The sequence below is a fragment of the Giraffa tippelskirchi genome, chromosome 2 (assembly GCF_054371585.1).
Source record: "Giraffa tippelskirchi isolate mGirTip1 chromosome 2, T2T-mGirTip1v1.2.pri, whole genome shotgun sequence".
Classification (NCBI taxonomy): Eukaryota; Metazoa; Chordata; class Mammalia; order Artiodactyla; family Giraffidae; genus Giraffa; species Giraffa tippelskirchi.
In genome coordinates this window covers 62,090,087-62,098,285 of record NC_137276.1, presented here as the reverse complement: position 1 = coordinate 62,098,285, position 8,199 = coordinate 62,090,087, and positions in this window count along the sequence as shown.

Genomic DNA, 8,199 nt, shown 5'->3' with positions numbered 1-8,199 from the left:
AAAATTCCATGGACAGAGGAGCCTGGCGGGCTACAATCCATGAGATCACAAAGAGTCAGACGTTACTGAGCACACACCCAGTGAAATCTGAGTGTGAACTGCATATTCAGGTCAGTTCAGTTCAGTCACTCAGTCGTGTCCGACTCCTTGCGACCCCATGGACTACAGCACACCAGGCTTCCCTGTCCATCACCAATTTCCATTACTCAAACTCATATCCATTGAGTCGGTGATGCCATCCAACCATCTCATCCTCTGTCGTCCCCTTCTCCTCCCTCCTTCAATCTTTCCCAGCATCAGAGTCTTTTCCAATGAGTCAGTTCTTTGCATCAGGTGGCCAAAGTATTGGAGTTTCACTGCAGATTAGATATCAGTAATTTAACAATGTTAAATTTTCTGAATTTAATAACTATATTGTGAATGGCACCCCACTCCAGTACTCTTGCCTGGAAAATCCCATGGACGGAGGAGCCTGGTAGGCTGCAGCCCATGGGGTCGCTAAGAGTCGGATACGACTGAGCGGCTTCGCTTTCACTTTTCCCTTTCATGCACTGGAGAAGGAAATGGCAACCCACTCCAGTGTTCTTGCCTGGAGAATCCCAGGGACGGTGGAGCCTGGTGGGCTGCCGTCTATGGGGTCGCACAGAGTCGGACACGACTGAAGCGACTTAGCAGCAGCAGCAGCAGCAGCATTGTGATTATAAGAGGATGTCTTCACTGTTAACAGCAAAGATGAAAATGTTTAGGGGTAAAAGTCTACAATTTGCTCTCAAATAGCTCATTTAAAAGATAAGTAAAAAAAAAAGATAATAATGGTATGTAGTATATAGTGAATAGTGAACGTCGCTCAGTCATATCTGACTCTTTGCAGCCCCATGGACTGAATTCTCCAGGCAAGAATACTAGAGTGGGGTAGCCTTTCCCTTCTCCAGGGGATCTTTCCAACCCAGGGACTGAACCCAGGTCTCCCACATTGCAGGCATATTCTTTACCAGCTGAGCCACAAGGGAAAACCCCCTAATGTGTTGTATCTAGAATGATAAAGCAAATGTAGCAAAAATAAGAACATTTGGTGAAAATAGATGGGAGAGTTTGGGAGTTCACTGAATTGTTTTTGCAACATTTCTGTAAATTTTACTTTTTTTTCGAAATAAGAAGTTAAAAATTAAAATGTCTTGGGAATTCCCTGGCTGTCCAGTAGTTAGTGCTCTTTGCTCTCACTGTTCAGGGTCTGGGTTCAATCCTCGACTGGGGAACTAAGATCCCGTAAGCTGTGCCACATGGCCAAAAAAATAAAAACAGAAAAGCCTTTTTTTTTTTTTACATAAGTTTACTCTTAAATATACAATAGATTCCAGGACAACACTTCATTCTAGCTATAGATGGCAACAGATGTTATGGCAGGCAATCCAGATGTTTAAACAGGAATGGAACTAAGAATCATCATTGCCTCAAGCATAAGGAACAGCTTACTTTTTGCCAGATTTCTTAATTCCACCTGTGGCCAGGGGGCCTTTGTCTGTGACTTTGGCTTTTAGCTCCTTTAGTTTCTTCTGCTGCTCCTTCTGTTTCTGCTTGCATGCTTCATCTCATCCATCTCCTTGGCTTGCTTCTTGGGCTGCTTCAGGGGCTTCTTGCCACCTTTGCATCTGACATGGCACCTGCCCAAAAAAGCCTTTAGGGTATGTAAAGATAGAAAGGTATTTCCAATATTTCTGGTATGGTAGAGATCATTGTTTAGAGTGGCTCCATCATGCTTTCTGGGAAGAAGAGGCTAACCGTTTGAGTAAAGCAGAATTGGATGCCTGAACACAGCCCTTCAATGCCCCTTGCTCATGGAGAATAGCTGTTAGAAAAAAACGATACCAATGGCTGAGCTGCAAAATAAAATCAGCTTTGCGGCCAAGGTTTAACTTTCTGCCTCTGCCCAATATTGCCCCTGAACAGCAAGCAGTATATGAGACCCTGACAGCAACCTGACCCACCTCTGCCAAAGGTGGACAGTTATTCTATACACTCTTCTTTTTCCTTTTTTTTTTTTTTTTTTAATGTTGAATTTTCTTGATTCTTCCTTATGAGGCCAGGAATGCTTTGAATTTTCTATGGATTGGAGTTAATCATTTGCATAGCACAATCTGGGCCATCCTGTTCTTTGCTGTTGGAAAGGAACTCTACTTTTCCTCCTAGGTCCCTGAGAAGAGAAGTAGAGAGTCTTTTGAAGCTGCCCCAGGCCCTGTAGGGGAGGGCTTGCCCCCACCCCCACCCCCACCCCAGCCCACTCAGCAGGGAGCCACAGCACAGTGAGTCCCTGAGGGGCTGTGTGTCCCACTTGGATGGTGGTCTGGGGCTGGGCCAGGTGGGAGGCTGGGGTGGACTGGTCAACTCTCAGTGTGACTTTGAATATTGAGGCTGCTAACATCTGAGGCTGGGGTGAAGTGAAGTGTTAATTGCTCAGTCGTGTCCGACTCTTTGGGACCCCCTGGACTGGGGCTCGCCAGGCTCTTGTGTCCATGGGATTCTCCAGGAAAGAATGCTGGAGTGGCTTGCAATTTCCTTCTCCAGGGGATCTTCCCGACGCAGGGATCAAATCCTGGTCTCCTGCATTGCAGGCAGCCTCTTGACCTTCTGAGCCTCTAGAGAGGCTGGGGTAATACCTTGAAAATTCACACATTTTGTTACAAGTTGACCATGACTGTTTTGTGGCAGAAGTTGATAGGTCAGGAGAATATTTTTCCCTTGTGTACTATGCAGATTTACCTAGGAGGCACAGCTTTTTGGCACTTACTCACGAAGTGGAACCACGGTTACTGAACAGGTATCTTTTGGGTGCTTATCAGGGGTTCAAGTGATGAAGCAGATAGTCACAGTCCCAGCCCTCAAGGAGCTCAAAAAGAGCAAGAAGAGTCAATGGATTAGGACAATACATTGTGTCACAGAAGAGAAAGAGCAACTTCCTAGAACCTTGACAATATGTGTTTTATTTTAAAGCTGAATGGCAAAAACCACACAAAAAATTAAAAGATAAATGATAAACCAGAGGCAAAAATTTGCATATGTTTCAACTGAAGAGCTAAATGAATGAAGAAAAAAAGAGACCTACTACTCAATAGAAAATGAGGCCAAAGCAGACAATTCAGTGAAAAGGAAACACAAATGGCTGTTAAACATATGAAAAGGTGCTCAACCTCACTCACAATAAAAGAAATGCAAATTGAAATTTCAATAGAATACCACTTTCACCTTGGCCAAGAACAAAGGTTGATAACACTGATGTGGAGAGCTTCAGAAACAGGCCTTCTGGTATCTTTGTCCAAGTGTGCATTGGAACCTCTGTGGGGCAAGTTGGCCACAACTGTAAATTTTTAAATATACATCTTTTGATTCAACAATTCCAATGCTAGGCACTTCCCCTACAGACACACAGAATTTGTGAAATGTTACACTGTTAAGTGAAAAAAAGCAAGGTACAGAGCAGTGCATATCATATGCTATCAGCTGAGTTTATATCTGAAACTACATGGCTGTACCATAACTTTCTTAACTTTTCCCCTAATGCTGGATGCATTGTTTCCATTTTTATGATCATAAGTAATACTGGAGGGACTTCCCTGACAATCCAGTGGTTGAAACTGTGCACTTCCCCTGCATGCGGCATGGGTTTGATCCTGGTCGGGGAACCCCACATGCTGGGGGTGCAGGGGAGGGCAAAAAACAGTAATACTGGATAGACATGCTTTGTACATGAATCTTTGCCTACATGTCAGATTATTTCTTTGGGACAGTCCAGATTACTGGCTCAAAGGGAATTTAGAATAACAACCACTAGAGCTACCATCCCTGTGTGTTAAGCACTCTATTTTTTCTCTTCAGCCTCACAACAGCCCTATGAGGTAGGGGGAAGCACCCGATTGTTTCCATACTTGAAAAACTTAAAGGAGGCAAAGTGACTTGTCCGTGGGCACACAGCTGGAATGGTGAGATCAGGACTCACCCTTGCTTGGCTCCCACGCCCCTGCTTTAGAGCCCACTCATCTGCGTGGAGCATTTTTAAGGCTCTTGATAAACGCTGTCAAATATTTTCCCGAAACTTCACATCAGTTTATGCTCCCAGAGAGAGTGTCATACTTACCACACCCAGGCCAGTGTGGGGGGATTCCATGTTTTCATTTTGCTTATTTGGAAGGGGAAAAAAAGGATCTCACACATCTTCAATAACTAGTAGGTCTGAGCATTTTTCATATGTTTATTAGCTATTTGTACTTTTCCTCATTTAAAAAATGTTATTTATTTATTTTTGGCTCTGCCGGGTTTCCCTTGCTGTGCGGGCTTTTCTCTGTCTGTGGTGAGCAGCAGCTACTCTCTAGTTGCGGTGCATGGGCTACTCATTGCAGTGGTTTCTCTTGTTGCAGAGCATGGGCTCTAGGGCACAGGCTCAGTGGTTGTGGCACATGGGCTTAGTTGCTCCTGGTGTGCGGGATCTTCCTGGACCAGGGATTGAACCTATGTCCCCCTGCATTGGCAGGTGAATTTTTTACCACTGAGCCACCAGGGAAGCCCTTTGTCATTTGTTAAAGTGTTCGTGTTGGACTATATATTCTTTAAAATATATCAAACTTTCTTTAAAAATGTATCACATCAATTCCTATCTAGTCTCAGTCAGAACACTGGCTCATTTTGGCTAAAGCAGCAGCCCAGGCAACCAGATGGGTTATGCCTGCTCCCGTGTCCTTGACTTTACACTGGAGATCCAAGTCCAGGAGGTAGATGGGATGACCGTGGCAGAAACTGGGTACATTCAGATTGAGAAAGGTGGCAGCAAGGAGTTGGATGTGATGCTTAAACAAACCCATAGGACGTAGGATAATATCCCATGCACATGTTAATTGCTTTCTGCTAGAGTAACAGTTATCTGGGATCATCCTCCCTGAAATGACACTTTCTGCATGATGGCTGATGCCAGGCTGGTGATGATGCTCAGGCTGGACCCCCCACCCAGGGGCAGGCACATTTTCAGAACGGAGCAGAGGTTGTCCGGGAGGGAGCCTGCTAGTTTCCAGAACCTTCTGGCTGATTTCCCTGCTTCTGTCTGTGCAGCCCACTGGGGTCATGTCCACCAGGGAGGGCCGGGAGGGAAGGCTGGGCGCAGGATCCTGGATTGCAGAGGCCATGCCAGCCCCAGGCCCTACTTGGCTGGCCCTTCTGGGGTAGGTGGGGGCATGTGGCGTGGGGTTCCAGGAGGCAGCCGTGCGGGGAAGGGAAGACTCCTGTCAAAGCCCTGCGAGTTTTCTGTGCCAGACATCAGCCCTTCAGCAAGGTGAATTCTTTCAGAAAGAGACTCACTCACACGCTGCAGAGACATCCGCGACCTGTTCATGAATTCACACTAAAAGACAAAACAGCAGCCAGGCTAGTTTAGCAGCTTTAGTTAGTCTAGCAGCTGATGCTCCATCACACCAAAAAGGGGCCTTTGAGCCCAGCCCCCGCTGAGGAAGGTCTCTCCGGAGTTATTTTGTATCTTGGGCCTTGGCGCCTGGCTGAGGTTGTGTGCACCTCAGGGGTTGCCTGTGGTCCATAGGCACTGAATGGGCAGTGCTAGGAGGGCAGGTTGCTCGGTGCCTGCCTGGACTCCTGTATAGCCCGCAGGGCCACTCCCATGGGGCAGTGGCTGGAGGCCTGGCTTTGAGTTCATACTTCATCAACGGACAGGTAAAGGGAATTCTGACCTCCAGCCAGCCACTCAGCACCTCAGGGCCACAGTTTCCTAGTCTGTAAAATGGGGGATAATAGCAGTATTTAAAGAGGATTTTTGTGAGGATCAAATGAGCCAATTCAGGGAAATCACTTAGCCCTGTAAGTACTCTGTAAGTGGTAGCTGTTATTAATAATATTGTTAGGCCAAGCACTTAAAAGCCATGCTCAGCCAACATGTTCCCGCAGTCCACTTCAGCATCCCGTGTTCCCACGCTGTTTATCCTAAGAGGTTTTGAGTGGAGCCACAGAATTACACAACACCATGCCCAACATGAGTCCCCCTTCTTTAATTGACAGGAACAAAATGCACTTCTCCTAGCCACCTTGCAAATCAGCTCCTATATCATTTGTCATTTCTTAGAGCTCCAAGACTAGAAAGGCTGAGAAACTGCAAAAAAGGACACTTAATGGACTGGGGCAGAATTTCTTTCTCTTAAGAAACAGCAGTTTTTCCAAGAAACACCCATATTTCAAAAAATTCAACTTACAGTGGTGACAAAATTAATTATTTGGAAGCCAACAAAGCCATGCTAAAGTAGTAAAGTGATTCCAACTTAGTTTTTCTGCTGTGTTCAGAAATACCGTAGATTCTAGCCTGAGAATGACACTACCGCCCCAGACTTTTCACAGTTTTTATTTACATGAAGAAACAGATACTTTTTTTTTTTTTGAGCGTTGTATCTTTAAAATTTAAATAAATATATCCATTTATTTATATTGATTTATTTGGCTGCACTGGGTCTTAGTTGCAGCATGTGGCATCTAGTTTCCTGATCAGGGATGGGACGTGGGGCTCTTGTATTGAGAGCCCAAAGTCTTAGCCACTGGACCACCAGGGAAGTCCTGGATTCACTGTTTAATTCCCTTCATCTCATCAACAGTTTTACTAAAGCGTTCTGGGGGAAATCCAACATAATATGATATATCTGATATATCCATCACAACCGTGGTCAATGGGCAGTCAGCTGGGGTGCTTGGAGAAAAAGGATAATTAGTGAGGAGGGAGGTGTTTTTACCTCAATGACCACAGATACTGAGCTTTTTAAAAATGTATTTGTAAAGTACTGCACTTAGGAAATACATTAATTTAGGTTCTGCAACTCTACTGCTTGCTGTAATAGACACACTTCAACACATATCTCTTTGGCTTAACACAACAAAATTTATTTCTCCTGTTACACATTAAAACCAATTGTGGGATTCGGGGAGTCTTCTCCATTTAGTTACTCAGGGGTCCAGGTTGATAGTGGCTCTGCCGACTTGTAGCTTCTTGTCTGTAACACATGGCTTATGAGATGCTTCAGCAAGGAAAGAGAGGCATGGAGAACCACGACCCTGGTTCTTAACTTCCTTGACCCAGAAGTAATACATACCACTTCTGCTCAGAATCCATTGGCTGAAACTAGCCACATGATGTAACCAAACTGAAAGGAAGGCTATGAAATATAGGGGAACATAGGGAATACTTGGTGAACAATAATCTCTTTGCCTTGCCATAGATTGAGATACTACAAACTACAAATAAACTGAACTTGAAGTTGTTATTTTAGATCATCAATTAAGACTTAGGAAGCAGAGTCAGGAGCCATTATAGACTCTTTACTAAAGGTTATCATTAGATGTGTGGCATGGCAATGGAAAAAAAAAGGAAGATATCAGTCCCAGCTAGTAGATATGCCAAGTCACATCGGCTACTGAAGTGAGCCACATTGCAGCACTATAATAGGTCGCAAACTGCAGAAGTGGGTAGCTAAAATAGTTGTGGGAGTAGGAGGATTTCCTCAAAGTATGGTATTCTTGATCTTAGAAACTGAGATGGGTGTGGTTTCAAGTCTGGGTGTATATGTATGTATATATATGTAAGTATATATATACCTGTGTGTATGTATGTGTATGTTTGTGTGTGTGTGTGTATGTGTGTGTGTGTGTGTGTGTGTGTGTGTATATATGTCGCTAAGTCATGTCTGACTCTTTGCAACTTTATGGACTGTATGTAACCCACCAGGCTCCTCTGTTTATGGGTTTTTCCAGGTAAGAATACTAGAGTGAGTTGCTATTTCCTACTCCAGGGTATCTTCCCGACACAGGGATTGAACCCACGTATCTTGAGCCTCCTGCATTGGCATTCAGATTCTTTACCACTGAGCCACCTGGGAAGCCCATGTGAGTGTGTGTGTGTGTGTGTATGTATATATATATATATATATATGTATGTATGTACACACATATATACATAGCAGAGAAAAGCCAAATGTAGTATATAATAAATAAAACATACCCATTGATCAAATGCTGAAATGTTAAATGTTTAAAAACATTAATGTTAATGTTTTAAAAATGTTAATGTTTAAAAACTCTCCAACAAACATACATAACTTAGAAAAAAATGGTTTTAGATTAAGTAGCAGAAAGTACAGTTTTACAGTGGTTGGGGAATGTATTCATCCA